The 20,410-nt window shown below is 49.5% G+C and overlaps 1 protein-coding gene across 1 annotated transcript in view; it reads right to left on the bottom strand.

Moving 5' to 3' along the window:
• Window positions 1-20,410, bottom strand: part of MYT1L (myelin transcription factor 1 like) — a 421,026-nt gene that overhangs the window by 373,446 nt on the left and 27,170 nt on the right. The window contains exon 2 of the mRNA XM_024995855.2: window positions 9,149-9,236. The gene's annotated coding sequence lies outside the window, so the exon portion shown is untranslated. The remainder of the gene's footprint in view (window positions 1-9,148; window positions 9,237-20,410) is intronic.

Raw genomic sequence — 20,410 nt, 5'->3', positions numbered from 1 at the left:
CCAGGGCACCTTCACACTAGCCCTCCAGCCGGAGCCCAGACCTGCCTGTCCAGCTGCGTGAACATGCAGTCTGGGCAACCAGCCCGTCCCGCACCAGTCCACTCAGGGTCTGGGTCAAGCAGGCCTCCTGAGGTTTACAAACGTGTCAGTTCATTTGAAAAATCCCTTGGCAACTGCACACGGAGGTAACTCCACAAATACGAGGGTAGAGATGGGAGGATGGACGGGGACGGAGGAGACACCAGTATCTTCATGCTGTTCGCTGTCGTCCGCTCCCACTGGTCCTCTGCACAGGGTCCTGCCCTCCAAGCTCCTTACACTGGGGTCTCCTCATGCAGTGAAACTGAGAGCGGGCGACCACACGGGCAGGCGTGAGAGGCAAATTTCAGTATTTATTTATTTTAGACCAACAGGTCTAAATGGAACCTCGCCCTCTCTCCAGATGCACACAGAGAATGCTGTGTGTGTTCCACAGCTTCTTATCTCTTTTTGCATGCCTGCTTCCTTTCTCGGCACCAGATGCCAAGCCTGTTTAAACCCCTTGCCCAGGAAGCCCTCCCAGCTCTGCTGTCAGAATGCACGCACCCTCCCCAGAGCTGACCTGGCTCTCGCATGTGGCACTGAGTGCTCACTGCTCCTGCTCACCTGCTAAATCCTGACCTGCTGTCACCAAAACTCGGTCTGCTCTCATCTTTCCCTCCCTCCTCGCCAGGCACAGTGAGTGTACAAGGCGGGTCAACCTTGTGGAAACCACTGTTGCCATCTCTCACCAATGAAATGCAGCCGGTTTCCCTGGTGGCGGTGTTAGTTCCAAGGTGCAGGGAAGGGAAGAGCAGACGGCACACAGAGAAAGGATGTGGATGATGCAGCGCCTGATCCCACAGCCCTCCCACCTCCAAAACGGTAGCAGGGAACGCGGGTTCTGAAGAAAAGGCAACTGTCCAAATTCCCATTTCCTTTTGTAGCACAGCTATGGGTCCGGATTTAAATACTTTGGAAAAGAGCAGTGTACGATTAATCATGCAACTGCAGAGACTACAGCTCAAGTGTTAGGTAAGGACAGAACATAAGTGGCCCTTCAACAATTGTATTTAGAGAAAAAATGTAGTTATTTATGCTTTGCACCAAAAAAAAAAAAAAGAAATGAAAAGCAATTAAATCTAATCTACTAATCTAAGCTCTCCTGCCCTGAAGGAAAAAAAAAATATGTTAATATAGTCCCAGCAAGTTTTAAACCCGTTTTTATATCATTTCTTGAAATACTTTTCAAAATATATTCAATGGCACAAGTCACAGAAGTCACTAATTACTAAATCGATTCAAGTTTTGATTTTAAAATAGAAAAGATAACTATTGATTCTAAAATGCTTTCACATACAAAGCTAAGGGCTTTTTCCACAGAGCAATCGCCAATGTAAGAAGTCCTCGGTGGAAAATGAGCATGGAGGTTCCGCCTGCATGAGAGTTGACGGTAGTGACCGCAGTCTGTGGAGGGCTCCGCCGTGTCTGAGGCCCCGTGGAGGGTTCACATGCAGCACACGTGCACCGTTCCACACCACAGCTCACGCCATCTCCACGGCGACCCTGTGAAGGTCCACGCCATTAACATCCACTGTTTAAAACCAACTAAACTGAGGCACAGAAAGAACATTTACCCCCAGTTTCCACAAGTCGGAAGTTGGCTTATTTCCTACAAGTTGGTGCGTGATACGTGATGCCGCTCAACTTTCTGTTCACTGAAACCTTTTACTATGGAAAATGTTACACAAATACAGAAGTACACAGAAGAGTATAATAAGCCCACTTACCCATCAATCAGTTGTAAGAATGTCATTTGGCTGATGACGCTTCATCCATACAACCATCAGTAACCATTCTATATTATCGGCAAAGTAAGTCCAGAGATCATACAGTTTTGCCTAGAAATGTTTCAGTATGCATCTCTAAAATGCAAGAAGTTTATTTCAAAGCACAGCCACGATAGTATTCATACTGTTCTTACAAACAGCTGAGGAAAGAAGTGAAGTGAAAGGCAAAGGAGAAAGGGAAAGATATACCCAACTGAATGCAGGGTTCCAGAGGCTAGCAAAGAAATATAAGAAAGCCTTCCTCAGCGATCAGTGCAAACGAATAGAGAAAAATGAGTGGGAAAGACTAGAGATCTCTTCAAGAAAATTAGAGATACCAAGGGAACATTTCATGCAAAGAGGGGCTCAATAGAGGACAGAAATGGCAAGGACCTAACAGAGGCAGAAGATATTAAGAAGAGGTGGCAAGAATACACAGAAGAACTGTATAAAAAAAGTCCTAATGACCTGGATAACCATGATGGTGTGATCACTCACCTAGAGCTAGATATGCTGGAGTGTGAAGTCAACTGGGCCTTAGGAAGCATCACTACAAACAAAGCTAGAGGAGATGATGGAATTTCAGTTGAGCTATTTCAAACCTTAAAAGATGATGCTGTTGAAGTGCTGGACTCAATACAGCAGCAAATTTGGAAACCTCAGCAGTAGCCACTGGACTGGAAAAGGTCAGTATTCATTCCAATCTCAAACAAAGGCAATGCCAAAGAATGTTTAAACTCTCATACAATTGCACTCATTTCAGATGCTAGTAGGTAATGTTCAAAATCCTTCAAGCCAAGCTTCAACAGTATATGAACTGAGAAATTCCAGACGTACAAGCTGGATTTAGAAAAGTCAGAGGAGCCAGAGATCAAATTGCCAACATCCGCTGGAACATAGAATAAGCAAGGGAGTTGAAAAAAAAATCTACTTCTGCTTCATTGACTACGCTGAAGTCCTTGACTGTGTGGATCACAACAAACTGCGGAAAATTCTTAAAGAGATGGGAATACCAGACCACCTGACCTGTCTCCTGATGAATCTGTATGCAGGCCAAGAAGTAACAGTTAGAACCAGACATGGAACAATGGACAGGTTCAAAACCGGGAAAGGAGTACATCAAGACTGTATATTGTCACCTTGCCTATTTAACTCATGCAGAGTATATCACAGAAAATGCCGGACTGGACGAATCACAAGCTGAAATCAAAACTGCCGGGAGAAATATCAATGACCTCAGATATGCAGATAATACCACTCTGATGGCAGAAAGCAAAAAGGAAACAAAGAGCCTCTTGATGAAAGTGAAAGAGCAGAGTGAAAAAGCTGGGTTAAAACTCAACATTCAGAAAACTAAGATCATGGCATCCAGTCCCATCGCTTCACAACAAATAGAAAGAGAAGCAGTGGAAACAGTGACCGACTTTCTTTTCTTGGGCTCCAAAATCACTGCAGATGGTGATGGCAGCCATGAAATTAAAACAGGCTTGCTCCTTGGAAGGAAAATTATGACAAACCTAGATGGCATATTAAAAAGCAAAGACATCACCTTGCCGACAAAGGTCTGTCTAGTCAAAGCTACGGTTTTTCCAGTAGTCATGAATGGATGTGAGAGTTGGGCTATAAAGAAAGCTGAGCGTCGAAGATTTGACTCTTTTGAACTGTGGTGTTGGAGAAGACTCTTGAGAGTCCCTTGGACTGCAACGAGATCCAACCAGTCAATCCTCAAGGAAATCAACTCTGGATATTCACTGGATTGATGCTGAAGCTGAATCTCCAATACTTTGGCCACCTGATGCAAAGAGCTGACTCATTAGAAAAGACCCTGATGCTTGGAAAGATTGAAGGCAGGAGAAGGGACGACAGAGGATGAGATGGTTGGATGGCATCACCGACTCAATGAATATGAGTTTGAGCAAGCTCAGGGAGATTTCCAGTGATTCCTTAATACTGTAGAGCTGATATTTTAAATAGCCTAGATAGTTCAGATTTTAAATTTTAATGTATGAGGTCACAATCTTTAATAGGATGAAATATGTTTTTCTTCTGGCTGTATCTTAATATCTGTGTTTCATGTAAAGGGACACATATAAGGTGGAGAAAATTTAAGTTTCAGAGTGGTGTCACCTGGATGCAGAGAGCAGGCCATGGAGAAGGACGGACACCCTCACTCAGAGCCTGCCTGATGCACGGGTGTGCCCCCTACCCGCATTCTGGCGTCACTGCCTCTGAACGCTTGGCCCACACTCTCGTCCTGCATGGTTCCTCCTCGACCAGCTTTGGGGGCTCCCAGCGGTGCTGGCCACTCACCAGGGGGCAGCTCCCTCAGGCCCCTCTGGGTCCCCTCCCCCTCACTCTCAGTCACTGTGACTCGAGTGTCACTTGGGCACATGGCTTGGGGACACCCTGCTCTCTGCCCTCCCCTCCGCCCTCCCCTCCACCCTCCCCTCCGTCCTCCCCTCCACCCTCCCCTCCGCCCTCCCCTCCGCCCTCCCCTCCACTCTCCATCCTCCCCTCCTACTCTCTGTCCTCCCTCCAACTCTGTCCTCTGTGACCCTTGCCACTGACATGCAGTTTTTGAAGATTAAAGAAGCCATCTGCCAGGTGAATCCCTTATTGTGGGCCTCTCTGGTCATTTCACGTTTCTTAGAATCTGGGCAGTGGAGACCCTGCAGGGCCTCCCTGGGCCCCTGGTCTGGGCACAGGAGACAGAAGTCCCTCTGTTCTGTGGTTTGGTGTGTTGCAAGAGTTAATGGTCTTGACTTTTCCTGTATTTCAGGGCTACTTCTCAGTGGGACTGTAGTCTCAAGTGCGAATAATTCCTGGTATACATAAAAAAGCACAGCTAGCATATTCAAAAGCAGAGACGTTACTTTGCCAACAAAGGTCCGTCTAGTCAAGGCTATGGTTTTTCCAGTGGTCATGTATGGATGTGAGAGTTGGACTGTGAAGAAGGCTGAGCGCCGAAGAATTGATGCTTTTGAACTGTGGTGTTGAAGAAGACTCTTGGGAGTCCCTTGGACTGCAAGGAGATCCAACCAGTCCATTCTGAAGGAGATCAGCCCTGGGATTTCTTTGGAAGGAATGATGCTAAAGCTGAAACTCCAGTACTTTGGCCCCCTCATGCGAAGAGTTGACTTATTGGAAAAGACTCTGATGCTGGGAGGGACTGGGGGCAGGAGGAAAAGGGGACGACAGAGGATGAGATGGCTGGATGGCATCCCTGACTCGATGGACATGAGTCTGAGTGAACTCCGGGAGTTGGTGATGGACAGGGAGGCCTGGCGTGCTGTGATTCATGGGGTCGCAAAGAGTCGGACACAACTGAGTGACTGAACTGAAGTGAACTGAGTGATGGAATCTAGAAAGATGGTACCAATGAACGTATTCACAGAGCAGTAATAGCAATGCAGACAGAGAGTACGGCCTGTGGACACATGAAGGGATGGGCGGGTGGGACAGACTGAGGACGCAGCGTTGAAGCGCACACTTTACCGTGTGTTGCATGGAGTGCTGGTGGGATTCGCTGGATGGTGAGGGGGGCTCACACCAGCGCTTGCTGACGGCGTAGAGAGGTGGGCGGGGTGGGACGGAGGCTCCAGAGGGAGGGGACGTTCGTATGCCTGCGGCTGACTCGTGTTCATGTATGGCAGAAACCAGCCCATATTGTAAAGCAATCATCCTCCAGTTAAAAATAAATAAAATTAAAAAATGTTAACATTAAAGGAAACACTGGCTGAAGACCGTTCACACGACAGCGCGGCTCACCGTCTGTGGTTCGACGCTCTGTGGTTTCTGCGTTTATGGTTATGGAAGCCACCCCGCGTGTGGGTGTTCGTCTCTAGACACCTGGGCGGTCAAGGAGCTCCTTGGGGGTCAGGGTTTGGGGCAGGGACGTCTCTCCGCCCCACCTGCAGCACCCTCAGCCCGGGCGCCGCCCCGTCCAGCTGATGCTGGGGGCCTCCAGCACCAGCCTTCTGCATCCTCCCCTTTGAAACAGGGACAGTCGTCCTTCCTACCTCAGAGAGCTGTCGGAAGTGCCCGCCCCAGCACGGCAGGCGCTTGGCCTGTGTGAGAGGACTTTTCCAGAAAACAGACGCCAGTCTGAGCAGCGGCGGAGTTTCCTGAGCGTGGATGGCACCCCATGATTGGGGGCCAGAGCCCCCACAGAGGTGACAATGCCCTTCACCTGGGGGTTAGGTGGCCGTGGGGCCTGCTGGAGGAGGCAGGTGTCAGACAGAGCCCCGGGGTTTCCAGTGTCCCCCCAGGCTTATCTGGTGGGCTCGACGCGCAGAGCGGGTTCTCATGTCACACTTACCAGCAGCTTAGGGGAAACGACTCTTGTTTCCTTTTTAACGAAACCTTTGGTAATCCTTAGGAAGGTGGGGGTGCACAGCTGTCCTCAGCTCCCCAGGGAGCCCAGGAGTGTGGTCAGGAAACCAGGCCAGGAGTTACTGCTTTACAGACACTTAGCAGGGTTAGTGTAGCTAAACTGCAATCACCTTGAGAAGAGAGTTGTTTCACGTGTCTGTTTAGGAATTTTCCTAAATACGGCCACTATCATCGAATATTCAAAATACTATCACGCGGAGTAGGAGTCGCCCTTTGTGGCTGGAGCCGCTCCTGCCTGTAGCAGGTTCTTAAACAGCATCTTTGGGCCGAACCTCATCTCTCCAGAAGGTAAAACTGGAAACAATGGGTCCAAAACACGAAAGGGTCATCTCGCCTCAACCTATCATGAATAACACTCCGACCACTAAGACTCCAACGGCGGGGCAGCACCTTGCTGGGCAGTCGGCCGTCCAGTCCTGGACGCGGTCAACTGGGCAGTAGGGAAGCGCCTTTCCGAGGGCTGGCGCCACGGGCTGAGAAGGGTCCGCTCAGCACCCTCTGCAGAACAGCACAGCGAGCACGGCACCGCTCTTTCCAATGATGTGGACCTAGAAAGGCTCGGGGGGCCTTTAGGAATAATCACGGTTACGTGTCCGCTGGCTAAGAATGAGAGCATGTGTCTGCATGCTCAGTCGCTCAGTCGTGTCTGACTCTTTGCAACCCCAAGGACTGTAGCCCACCAGGCTCTCTGTCCATGGGGTTCTTCAGACAAGAATGCTGGAGTGGGTTGCCATTTCCTCCTCCAGGGGATCTTCCCAACCCCGGGATGAGACCCACGTCTCCTGCATCTCCTGCCCTGGCAGGTTGTCCTTCCCCACCGCTTCTGACGGATGGAGTCCTCAGACGGGGCCCTGCCTGGCCATGCACTGGTCAACAGCCGTCCTGCAGGCGGCGGGTCCTTCGTATGACCAGTCAGTCAAAGTAGAGGAGAATGAGCATGTAGGATCTGGAACTGAGTTCTTGGGAATTCAGACCATATACAGAAACAAAACTTTAAATATCACACTGTGAGATTACTTTTTCTTAAAGTTGATTTCATAAAGTCATCTACGAGCGGGGGACCATTCAAGCACTGATTCAGGACCACAAAGGAATGCAGTCATGTGACAAGACACGAAAAGAAGGAGGATTTTAAAGGTGCTGTCCTTTTCAACTGCCTTAAAATGTACACATCTCTTGACCAGGTTTTGTATTATGAACGTCTGTTAAGGAAATAATTAACATTGTAAAAATTTTAGGTAAAATATTGGCTATAAAACTTGTTTGTAAAATTTTAGCAAAATTTTAAAAAGTCAACTGATAAAATTACAATAGACAGATACATTTCAGCTTAGGAATGAAGTGGAATACTATTCATCAAGAAACATGATGTTATGGAAACGTACTTGCTGATACACAGTAGAAAGATATGTGTGATACATCAGGCATAAGAGTAAAGAACAAAATGTGTGGTTTGAGCTGTCTTACTCTAAAATCACGTGCAAAGAAAACAATTGCAAAGGTTTTAAACCAAGATATTAACTGTAATTACTTCTGAATTCTGGTATATTCAGTGATTTTATTTTACATACAAATACATTCCAACATTTTAATTTTTATACAAGTGTATACTAACTAGGTGAAGAAAACTAAAATTGAAAAACCTCCTTCTCTGGCAGTTCGGTATGAGTGGGAATGACCACATTTGGAAGAAGTGCCATAGAAACCTCACGGAGAGTAAAGAGATGATGCTTTGAAACACGTATAATGTTTGAACAATTAAAAATCATTTGGCAAATAGAGAATATTGGTTCATTTTTCACAGTCCTGATGGGGATTGAGTTTGTCTTATTTGTAAGAGTCACATTTCCCAACCCAGCCACTCACGGTCAGAAGAAAAAGAGAAGCCCCGATTATGCTTCAAGGTCATGGACAGGGCAGGGGTCTCCCTTGCCCTCTGGTCAAGGGAATGCTCCCCACTGATAAGGCTGAAGGTCAATGAAGTGATGTGTCAAGACAAGTTGTGAAGGGGATACACGTGATCTCCTGGGACATGTCACCCCAGGAAAAGGAAATCGAGGCCCGAAGGGCTGGGCGGATTCTCTGAAATCCGTGTGACCCCGGGCCAGGGGTCCACCTCCCTGGGCACAGGAGCCTCACGTTACAAGGGGGTAACGATCTTTGCTTTTTAAGGGGGCGGCGAGGGTCGCAAACAACAGGTCAGACGTTTACACCGAGGCCCAAAGCAAAGCAGCACAGGACGCGGCCGACCGGCCCTGTTGACCACCCGCCTCCTCACGTGTGAGAGTGCACGCGCGCTCAGTCTGCCTCTGCGTGCACGTCAGCAGTGAGGAAGAGCTCAGCAAAGGAGCAGTCCACAAAGCGCCACCTTTGCCCCCGAGCTCTAGCCTGTCTCTCGCTCACCCCAAAGACCAGGGGTGTCAGGACCGTGGGTCCTGGGTCACAGGCTTGCTCAGCACCCCACCGATTAGTCTGTGGAGTTTCTCTGAGGCCTCATTAAAGAATCTGAGTGGAAACAGCCCCAAATCTATAAAACCCCATGCGTGTGAGTATCAGGAATGGAAAACGAAGGAGCGAAAACCACTGTGTGGAAATCTAAACACGCTTGTCCGTGAATGTCTGCTTGGCTTCACTGGGCTCGTTCCTGGAATGTTTGGATCACACACTGTATTCTCGTCAGTGTAAAGATATCAGAACAAGTCAGAGTCGATGGACCACTAAACATGTGCATATTTAATCGACTAAGCAGAAGAGTAAAACTGAGGCATCTGGATAGCGAGAACACTAAGAAACCCTTGCTCAGCCGGCCTGATTTGACACCAGGCGTCACTGCATTCCAAGTTCTACTTGTTCCCAGCTAAGACTCCCGACAGCCCCAGCAGGAGCACAGCCCAGCCGTGCTCACCTACCGCGCTCACGGACTCTGCAGACGTCCACGTGGGTCAGACGGACGTCCGGGCGGCAGCTGCATGCACCTCGGCCCCCACGTGAGCTTCTCTGCGGGAGAGAGGACAGGAGACTGTTAGCGGCAGCGAGCCTGGACGGCTTCCCCACGCACAGCCTGCTCTCCGGGGATCAGTGCAGGCTGCGCAGTTGTGCCCAGGGTCGTCCTGAGCCCTGACACACAGCCCTCCTGTATGGCCTCAAGAGGGTGGTGATTTTGAGACAGAAGTCAGTTCTTTAGTAAAAACTAAGGAACAAGGTCAGGTGTGTGGAGTTTGAGTCAGTCCTGAGGTCTCCGGCCTCCATCCTGAGACCTCCTGCAAAGGGAGATGAGTCAGAGTTGAACTCAGAGGCCAGGACACGCCCTCTGGGCAGGTGCAAGCCACTCACCCCCAGAAGGCTCTGGGCTACAGGCCGTGTGCCCGAGATTTACACACAGCAGTGCTGGGGGTCAAGTGAGGATCTCAGAGTGAGACTGCTCACCCAGGGCCACGTCAGGACAGACTCAACAGACGTCATTTAAAAACGAAAAAAAGTTAAAAGAAAGATGAGAAGAGGAAGGAAGGCAGGAAGTTTCTCGTATTTCCTGTTTTCTAGGTTATGTGGAAAATGGGGTGACTGAAGAAAAGGAAAATAATTCCTTTGGAAAATGAATTCAAATTTTTTTCTAACCACCAACCTTATTCATCCCAATTTTAGCAGCTCCGTGGGAGGGAATATGAAACATGAAATTCTACGCACTCAACTCTGCCTGCATTTTTTCAGTCTACCTGGGATGCCCTCCCTCTCTGGGTCTTCACACACCTGTCCAGACCACAGTTCCCACTCCGTGAGGAAAGTAAGACTCTCCATATTAAGGATGATGCAGAAAACAGCTCCCACTACGGAATACCCGACTCAGAAGCTGGGTGCTGTTCCTGCCAGCCTCTTCCTGGATGCACGTCCAGAAGGGACTCCAGCTGGAGGGACGCATGCACCCAGCGGAGGGACGCACGCACCCAGTTGGAGGGACGCACGCACCCAGCGGAGGGACGCACGCACCCAGCTGGAGGGACGCACGCACCCAGCTGGAGGGACGCACGCACCCAGCGGAGGGACGCACGCACCCAGCTGGAGAGACGCACGCACCCAGCGGAGGGACGCACGCACCCAGCTGGAGGGACGCACGCACCCAGCTGGAGAGACGCACGCACCCAGCGGAGGGACGCACGCACCCAGCGGAGGGACGCACGCACCCAGCTGGAGGGACGCACGCACCCAGCTGGAGGGACGCACGCACCCAGCGCCCACAGCGGCACTGCTCCCGCTCATGAGCAGCCTAAGCACCATCGACTGACGAATGGATGAAGAAAATGTGGCACAGACTATTACTCAGCCATAAAAAAGAATGGAAGAAGGCCATCTCAGCAATGTGCATGGGCCTAGAGATGATCAAACTAAGTGAAGTAAGACAGAGAAAGACAAATATCATACCATATTGCTTACATACAGAATCTAAAAAAAATGATACAAATAAACTTAGCTATAAAACAGGAACAGATTCACACAGAGAGCAGACTTGTGGTTGGGAGTCCGGGCTTAGCATATGCAAACCACGACCCACTGAACGGACAAACGAGGCCCCACTGTATAGTACAGGGACCTATATTTAAACCCTGGATCGACCATAATGGAAAAGAATGTAAAGAAGAACATACACATACATGCAACAGTCACTTTGCTGTACAGAAGAAATTAACACAACACTGTAAGGCAACTGTACTTCAATAGAATAACCTGGGGCCCGCGGTCTCATTCATGCCTCAAAGGAAGGGAACACTGTTCTCATATCCACTCAAGATGCTAAGAAACTCGCTGAGACACACAGCTAGGACTCAAGACCAGCCCTGACACGGGGCTTCTTTCTGCATCTCCAGGCGGCCCTGCGGTCCCTCAGCCCCTCTAACACATTGATCTTGAGTTCCTCAGTATTTTAAAAGAAGACTTTCAGTAACTGTGAACATGCTTTGGCTCACAAGCAGAAGCATCCTCTTTTGCAGATAGAACTGACGACCCTTCAAGACAACATCATTGCTATTAAAATGCAGAGACCATTTTGGATCACTCAAAATCAGAGGAAATATATGTATGCTTTTAGTGGAAGTAAATCAGATCTCAAGTTTCTGATGATTTCTAATAAATGGGAAAAAGAAAACAGAGAACCCATTAGAAGACACTTAAGAGGGTTTCAGGCCTTGGGATCTCACTTTGGAAATGACAGTAAATCGAGTTTGTGCCTGGGTGAGACTGGCTCGCCTGCTGTGAGTCAGAAGTAATGTCCTAACGGCTGAAGTGGCCCCTGGGTGGAGCAGGCAGGGCCGCCCTGGAAACGGGGCAGGAGCCCAGCGAGCAGAACGCACATGTGCCACATTTATTTCATCTGAAGTCGCTCCTGCTTTGATTTGGCTTTAGTCAAGTACTTTTCCCTTTTAAAAACTCAGTAAGTCTAAAGAAGCTTACGTGATTTTAGGTTTATAAGAACAGAGCACTGAGCTTGAAAACACGGGCAGAAGCTGAATGGACGCTACATGCTTTAGCCCGTTGTCTTTACGCGTTTTGCTAAATCCCACGCGACCAGCACCCCGACTCTAACGCAGTCACGTCTAACTCAAGGTTTAGACAAAGGCTGAATGCTAAGTGATCCAAAGAACCGTCCACTAGCATAGGCCAGTCCCAATCTTTTGTTAAGTTTATCTAAAAATATGGGCTTCCCTGGTGGCTCAGTGGCAAAGAATCTGCCTGCAGTGCAGAAGACCCAGGTTCGAATTCTGGGTCAGGAAGATCCTTGGAGAAGAGAATGGCAACCTACTCCAGTGTTCTTGCCTGGAGAATTCCATGGACAGAGGAGCCTGGCGGGCTACACAGCTTAGTGACCGACCAACAACAGCTATCCAAAAATATAAGTAATCTAATTACTGTGGATGGAAAAATAACAGATTTCAAAAGCAGAGTGACCCTCTCATTTGTAAAATGAGGCTGGCAGATTTGATAATTTTTAAGATTCCTTCTCCTCTCTACAACTAAGCTTTAGTCATCAGAAAGTTAGGGAAATCGGTCTTTAAATTTATATAAATACTTAAGTTAGTTAATAATTATTTCATGGGCTTTACACACATAAGATTGCGGTTATTTCTGCAACAACATTACCACTTTTAAACAGAAGAGAAGCAATACAGTTTCATGGAAATAGTAACGACAGTGTAATTAAAACTTTAATAACCTGGACAACTCCGCAAGTGTAACCTTGGAACTCGGCACACGTGGAGATGAAGTAGAGTGATGGAAGAACTGAAGGCCTGCCCTCAGGAACTCTGCTAGGCAGATGGCTCATGTAGAGTACACACTGGCTCCTCTCTACAGCCTTCCCCAGACAGACATCATTTTTATATGGTCTATCATTAGATGGAGCTCATTTTCTGATGTGCTATGATTCATTTCTGGAGAAAGAAAAGGTAACTCGTAATAACCTATAATGGAAACTTACTATGTGCTAAGTGGCTTTCCAGCTGACGCAGTGGTAGAGAACCTGCCTGCCAATGCAGGAGATGCAGGAGATGCAGATTTGAAGGAAACGGCAGCACATCCCAATATTCGCGTCTAGGAAATCCCATGGACAGAGGAGCCTGGCGGGCTATAGTCTGTGGGGTCGCAAAGAGTCGGACACGACTGAGTGGCTGAGTGGGCACACGTGGGGTAAATAATGAGCATGTGTTGCTGCCTTTAGCCCTCACAGCAAGGCACATGTGCACACTCAGTGGCTTGGTCGTGTCTGACTCTGTAACCCATGGAGTGTAACCCACAGGCTCCTCTGTCCAAGGAATTCTCCAGGCAGGAATACTGGAGCAGACTGCCATTTCATTCTCCAGGGTATCTTTTCAACCCAGGGATGGAACCCACATCTCCTGCATCAGTAGGCGGATTCTTTACTTCTGAGCCATCAGGGGAGCTCACAGCAAGGTAGGTGCATCTTAATATTGATTGTACAGAGAAAAAATGAGGCACACAGATGTTGGCCTAAGATCACTAATCTGTGAATAGCAGACCTGGCTTTGAACCCCAGCATTCTAAATCCTCAGCATGTGCTCAACACCACACAAAGTCCTCAGTGCAATTAGAGGTCACTTTTAAAAAATAAAACCATCATTATCTAGACACAGCAAAGTCCTAGGGAAAATGTAATGAAAGTTTGCTTGTTATCTGGATCATCTACAACCCTGATGTCCAGTGTGGCAGAAACTAGCCATGTGGGCGACTGGGTGCTAAACACGGTCCCTTTAAGGTGGGATGAACCCAAAACACCGGATTTAATGATGGTACAAAAAAAAAGAAAGTAAAATACCATGTTTATAAATATACAATGACTACCTACTGATGTGATACTATAGGTGAGACAAATATAGTGTTAAAATCAATTCCCTCTGTTTATCTTTATTGCATTTAATATTTGCAGGAAAAGGCAATATTACAAAACATGTGATTTTGTGGCTCGCATTATATTCCCATTGGACAGGGCTGACCCAGGGTCTCACTTATAAGGCATTTTACAATGAGCTACCTCTTGGGTTTTTTATCAGAGTTGAGCCAAATACAAGTGTTCAGAGGGAAGGCATTCTTGCTACAGTTCAACTTAACGCACATGGCAGGGCCTCAGGAATGTTAGGTGTGTATCTTCTTAAAATTCATAGCTGTTATCTCAAAATTAATTAATCACTAAAAGTTGTTTCTCACAGTCAATGAAGCAGAAGTAGATGTTTTCCTGGAATTCCCTTGCGTTCGCCATGATCCAAAAAGTGGAAGATAACCACACTTGTGTGTAAAGTGAGCTGGCTCGCCCACCAGGAATCAGCGCTGCACCCCCTGCACTGGAAGCACTGAGTTTCAGCCATTGGAAACCAGGGAAGTCCCAGTCAGTACACTTTAAAAACGTTCTACATTGTGATACGAGCCATGGGCTCACGCCCTTGCTTTCCTGCAGGCTTCCAGAGCTCCTGATGGGAGAGGCAGGTGGAGTTTCCTTGTCTTGTGAGGGTGCCCCTCGGAAGCGATAGTGGGGAGGCCTGTCTGCAGACAGAATCGTCCCCTGGAGGCTGAGTTCCACTGTGAGGGGTGGCTTCTCCCTTCACTGAGGAAGCGTGAGCCAGCTCTTGGGGCGGAGAGGTTGGAGCTTTCCTGCATCGTGGCCTGAATGTTCGCTTCTTATCTGCTGGGCATTTATGCACGTCGTTTTCAGGCTTATCGTGTTTCCCCTCACAGTTCAAGTCTGGGAGTAGCATGGTGATCCGTACTCTCAATCTTTTAAAGTACGCTATTCCCTTAATAGGAGAAGGCAGTGGCACCCCACTCCAGTACTCTTGCCTGGAAAATCCCATGGACGGGGGAGCCTGGTGGGCTGCAGTCCATGGGGTCGCTAAGAGTCGGACACGACTGAGCGACTTCACTTTCACTTTTCACTTTCATGCCTTGGAGAAGGAAATGGCAACCCACTCCAGTGTTCTTGCCTGGAAAATCCCAGGGACGGAGGAGCCTGGTGGGCTGCAGTCCATGGGGTCGCACAGAGTCGGACACGACTGAAGTGACTTAGCAGTTAGCATTCGCTTAATATTTTTTTCCAGGCCAGACTAGTTTCATTTAGTGAGCTAATTCCCACAAGAAAAGTTGGACTGTGAGAAGTAAATATAAAATATAACAACATATAGCAAAAATAATAAACAATCCTGACAAGCAGCCAACTGCTGTGCTCACTTCCACAGCCGTCTTTTTGCAAGGCTAGGATGAAAAGACCCCTTGTCTCATCGCCTGATGCTCTGCCATGGAAATCCAACCCAGTGGTACTGCCAGTGGAATAAAAGCAGGCTGCCTGGCACAGAACTGAAATCCTCTCTAAATGGTATGGGCACACGACTGGTATTTTAAAGCATGTGATATCTGAGAAATGATGTGACTTTCTTAGCATCTTAGACAAAAGAACGAGATTTAGATGTAGATCCAATTAATCGCTTGCAGAGCCACAGTCCCCAAAGCCCAGGCTCACCTGTGTCACCACACAAACACAGCCTCGGTGTAAGCCCAGCGCCATCGGGCCCGGAGGTGGGTCCCGGGAGGGGGAAAGGAGGCAGGGCGTGTGGTGAAAGGAAATTTGCTCCCTGGGGAAGACCTTCCCGAGCCGGCTTAGGACCCCGGTGGGAGTCAGGATACTTATGTCCTGATACGAGCTTGGCAGCCCAAGATCACAGCACCGTGCTCGAGAGTCACGGAGTCAGCTGCACAGTCACGGCGCAGAGTGCACATCAAGAGGGAGCCAGGGCTCTGGGCCTAAACGCCGCCTGCTCCGCTCGCTCCTGAATCCTAAGCGCCGCCTGCTCTGCTTGCTCCTGAATCCCCGTCTAGTGTCACACTCCTTAGTGGCAAAACGAGAACCTTCGACGTGTCCCCAAGCCCTGCTCCCTCCCTCCAAGTCACCCAGCTCACATCCAGCCCTGACAGAACAATATTCCTAAGGGCTCAGAGGCTGGGGGCAGAGACCAGCTGGGGACGCAGAGCCCCTACATGTTGGGCATGAAGACAGCAGTGGAGGAAGGGAATCTCCTTATAACAAGCACATACAACCGGGAGGCTCCGGAGCCACGGCCAACCCGCCAGATCCTGTTAGCTATCCCTGTGCCCATTCACACAAGTGACTGTCTTTCTCCCACGATCGTCCTCTGACAGGCAGGTTGGGACCCAGCATGGTCCTCGGCCCTGCACGCGTGTTAGGACCACCCGGGAGCTTTCAGACACGGTGACTTCCGCCTGCAGAGATCCGAGTGCAGGGAAGCCTGGGTGTCAGTATTTTTAAGGCTCCCCAGGTAACCCTTCCGAGCAGCCAAGGCTGAGAACACTGGCTTAAAGGAAAGGCTTAAATTCATGGAGCTGAAGCCTCCCACGTGTGAGCTGAATTCTGCAACTTTCTAGCAGTGTGAACGTCACCACTCAACTGGCTTCTCTCTTAGGGACACAAGAAAAAGATAAAACATTAATGGTAGAAACACCTTCCCCACTCACTTTATGGGGCTATTATGAAAACCAAGGTGGAAATATAAGGAAAAGGCCTGGAAAAATACAATTGCATGCAATTTCTATTTTTGCTTAAGGACAACCTGGATAAGTAAAACTCAAAGCCATGGGCAAGGCACGGAATCGACAGGGAAGTGAGAATGATCAAAAATCAGTAAAAAAGGGGGTCATGTCCTTGGGTGTCAGCTACAACCTGTGGAGTGGCATTTCCATTCCTGACAATGAAACCGGCGATCCGCGGTCTGAGTTTAAGCCCCTTTACATTCAGTGTGCTCAGTCCTGTCCAACTCTTTGCGACCCCAGGGACTGTATCCCGCCATGCTCCTCTGTCCACAGAATTTTCCAGGCAAGAATACTGGAATGGATTGCCATGCCCTTCTCTTGGATCAGGACAGTGAGTAACCAGCCCATGATTTTCATGTTGGACTTGACACAGGAAGTCCGGAGATAGTGATTTAGCGGATTTAATCCAGCTGAGAGTTGAAATGGGGACTCTGGGGCATGTGAGTCAGGCACCACGCCAGGAGGAGGACTCCATGTCCTTGCCCTAAACGAGCTCACTTCGCAGACTGGAAGATGACCACACAAGACGATGTGGTCACTAACGGCGCAGGGAAGAAGCTGTCCTATTTAGACAAGGCCACTGGGCCAGGGTCTCAAGGCTCGGCATCCTGGCCTGTGCCTGGGGACCGCAGTGCACTCGCTGCTGCAGGTGTGACACGTCCCCAGGAGTCAGACGTGAGGGTGCACACCCAGCCCCGCCGCAGGATCGCCCTCGGGCCAGACAATCCCACACCCCCGTTCTGGAAAGGACAATGATGTCACGGCCCCAGGATGTGTACACAGCCCTCCAGCTTTCACTGGGGCATTTCTGGAAATATAAAAAAGGGTGATTCTCAGAGAGCCCAGGGAAATCCAAAATGCTGCAAACGCAGGGGCAGGGTGGGCGCTTGGGGCCAGGGCTCAGCACAGAGCCCTGAGCAGACTGGTGGGCACACACGGCTGGAGGCGGGCCCAGCCCGGCCCCACACTGAGCCGCAGGCACCCTGCACTCAAGCCGTGGAGTGAAGCTTATGTTTGTAATCCCAAAAAATACAAGGCAGCTCTGCATTTGTGTGTCACAAGAAAACCTGCTCTCACCAAATTGGATGTATTGACTAATACCCAACAAAGTATTCTGCCTGACTGATTCTTCTTCTATTAACCTCAAGCCTGTAAGCAAATCAAGAAGAACTTCCAGGGCAGGAGAACCCGTGAGAAACAGAGGTGTGAATCAGCACGGAGGAGAAGCAGAGCGTCTTCTTTGCTCTGAAACGTGAGCGGCAAGGAGCACTTTCCCCTGTGTTATGTGTCCCGATGTCGCTCCCAAGTCCTGCTCATGGGAGAGACCCTAAGTCACAAGAGGCAAGATGAAGGAAGTGGAGCTGATGCTTATGGCTGGGCAGGGGTCCCAGAAGCGGTGGGGGCAGGGCAGGACCCCACACAGGAGGGAGGGCGTCCTGGGCGCTGGGTCCGTCTCCTGACCTAGCCCTGAGGGCTGAGGGGGGCCTGGGTCAGGGCCCCAGGGTGGGTGGAAGAGAGCCGCTGTCTGCCAGGAGCTCGGCGGAGAGGGGGAGACCTCAGGGCACTCTCCCGGAGACCAGGAGTCACAGAAGTGAGGGGGCTTCCTCTCCCCCGGAGCGACTGTTCCTTGTGAGGGTACAGCACAGAGTCGGAGCAACGGGCTCACAGAGAGCGGGTGTGGACCCCGCTCGTCCACAATGTGCTGGGCCTGGGCATCGTCTTCTGTTAGAGCCACTGAGACGGTGCTTAAGAGGGCAGAGCCTTCCAGGGAGGGGACACAGCACGCCTACGAGGAAGTGACAGTCTACAGTGCATCCACCAGGGCTCTCTCCTGGGGGAGAAAGCCAGGAGGCAAGCCAGCCTCTGGCAGGAGCTGGACACCACCCTCCTCCAGGCTTGTCAGGAGACAGACGGGTTTTCAAACACAGAAGCAAAAAGGTGGTGGGGGTGGTGTAGGGAGGACACCCATGGAAGGAACCAGGCTTCCTGGGAAGCTGCTGAGGGTGGGCTCACAGGAGGGCATGAGGGGGAGAAGGCAGTTTTCACAGGGTCCCCTTGGGGGCAGAGGATGGGCTGCTTGAAAATGTGGGGTGTGGGCTGAAGGTACAGATGCGGTCACACGCTATCACTAGCTCCAGGTTTCAGTGCGAAACCTCCAGCCACAGGTGAAGACAGGGTTGGGAGGCCAGTGCACTGGCTCACAAGTGCCTCTGGCAACTGGCCCCTTCAGGCCATCTGACCGAGCTTGGAAAGCCCGTGTCCTCACAGAGGGACCTGCTGCCTCTGAGTTTGGGCAGGCTCCAGTATAGGAAACCCACTGCATACTGAGAATGGTTTCATCTCAGCAAGAATTCGGGAAGAGTCAGCGAAGACCCAGATCATATGAACTTTGCCTTGAGCTCATCATTCCAAAGTCAGATCTCCCTCCCTCACCTCACATGGTGTTGCGGTCAAGCAGCCAAGACTGGACTGACTGTAAAATCTGAACTAAGGATGGAAGCTGGTTTTCCTTTTAATGTACAAATGGAGGGATTCCTGCTTAGAGAGTAGTCATTTCACGTTACAAATGAGACCGAAATATGCTTGTTTTAATTATGCTTCTCTTTATGTCTTTTCATTAGACAGGGTAAGGGTGTCTAACTCACAGGTAAATAAATATGGATCTATTATTCATCAAGTACAACCTGATGGTCACTGCACTAGTCAGCCTGTAGAAGAAATTGATCATTAAGTATTGGTTGAAAAGAGAGCCACGTGTACAGCACTGTAGGGTATCATGGGATGGGCATCTCTGTGCTCCTGTGCTCTAAGTCTACATCACACCCGTCCCTGCACGCCTATATTTACAGTCCCAGCTCGAGCGGCTGAGCCCCAGGAACAGAAGCGATCACTGCCTGTGAACCACGTCAGTCACATGCCATGAAAATGAAGTGCTTCCTTGTTAGGCAGTGATCTCCCCACTGTGGTAGGAATTCAAGCGGAGACTGGATCCGCAGATGAACACATAGCAGGGAGGTTTCAGGAAGAACTGCTCCTGGATGAGGGGACAGGCTGGACCACAGGGCACGGAGGTGTACCCTTCCCTGTCAGAGATGCTGTGATACTAACTGTGCCAAGTCTGGGCAGAAGAGATACCTGAGCTCAGAGGAGGGCGACTGCAGGCTGGGCGGGCCCAGCAGCACGCCTCTGAAGCCCGAGTGTGAACCAGAGGAGCAGGTTCCAGGACGCACAGTCGGGACGGAGGGGACTGGAGTCACACCTCGTGGGAAGCCAGGTTCACAGCTTCCACCTTGAATGCGAAGTCCGCTGAGCAGTATGCTATCTGCCGGGTGCCATCCATTTGATAAATCAGGTGCAGAAGACCACAAACATCATGGGCGTTCTGCCATCCAACCACCACACGAAGCTCACCCGGAGCCACGACGCTCATGTTAGAGGGAAGAAGGTCAACCAGGAGGGAGTATCGTCGGAGACACAGAGATCCAGACAGACTTCCCCCCTCAAAACCAGTTTATTTCAAAAGATGGCAACCCCCAGGCACAGCAGCAAGAAATTCAAGAGCAGAGTTACCTGGGAGGGTAAACACAGACAATCTCGTTCTGTTTTCCCAGCAGGTGCCTGTAACTGAGCCACAATAAGTCAAAAGGAACCATGAGTGGCCAAGACACTTCGACATAAAAATCAGCTGAAATGCAAGTAAACTGCTGCTGCTCCTGAAACAAGACATTTAAGAGGCAAGAGGAAACACGCCTTTTAAAACAAATGGAAGAAAAAGAGTTACTCAGGAGAAGAGACCAGTTCTCCAATAAAGACTGCTTTTGCTGCTTACTGAACTGCCATTACTCCCATTTAGATGATTCTTTTTTAAATTTTAAGAGTAAGGATATGGTTCATTACAAATCTCTCCATTTGTAGGTTTTATTCTTTACGAAACTAAAACATTAGAGCTTTGTGATTAATACTGAAGTGCTTTTTTGCGCATGGATGGTATGTGATTTTTTTTTCTTTGTATTGATATTTCTGCAGCAATGTTTTTTTTTTTTTTTTTTCTGGAGATGCTGTCTCACTAAGGT

This window comes from Bos taurus, chromosome 8, assembly GCF_002263795.3.
Source record: "Bos taurus isolate L1 Dominette 01449 registration number 42190680 breed Hereford chromosome 8, ARS-UCD2.0, whole genome shotgun sequence".
In the NCBI taxonomy this organism is placed as follows: Eukaryota; Metazoa; Chordata; class Mammalia; order Artiodactyla; family Bovidae; genus Bos; species Bos taurus.
Note: the sequence above shows the minus strand (reverse complement) of the source record. Positions and strands in the feature narration are given on the sequence as shown.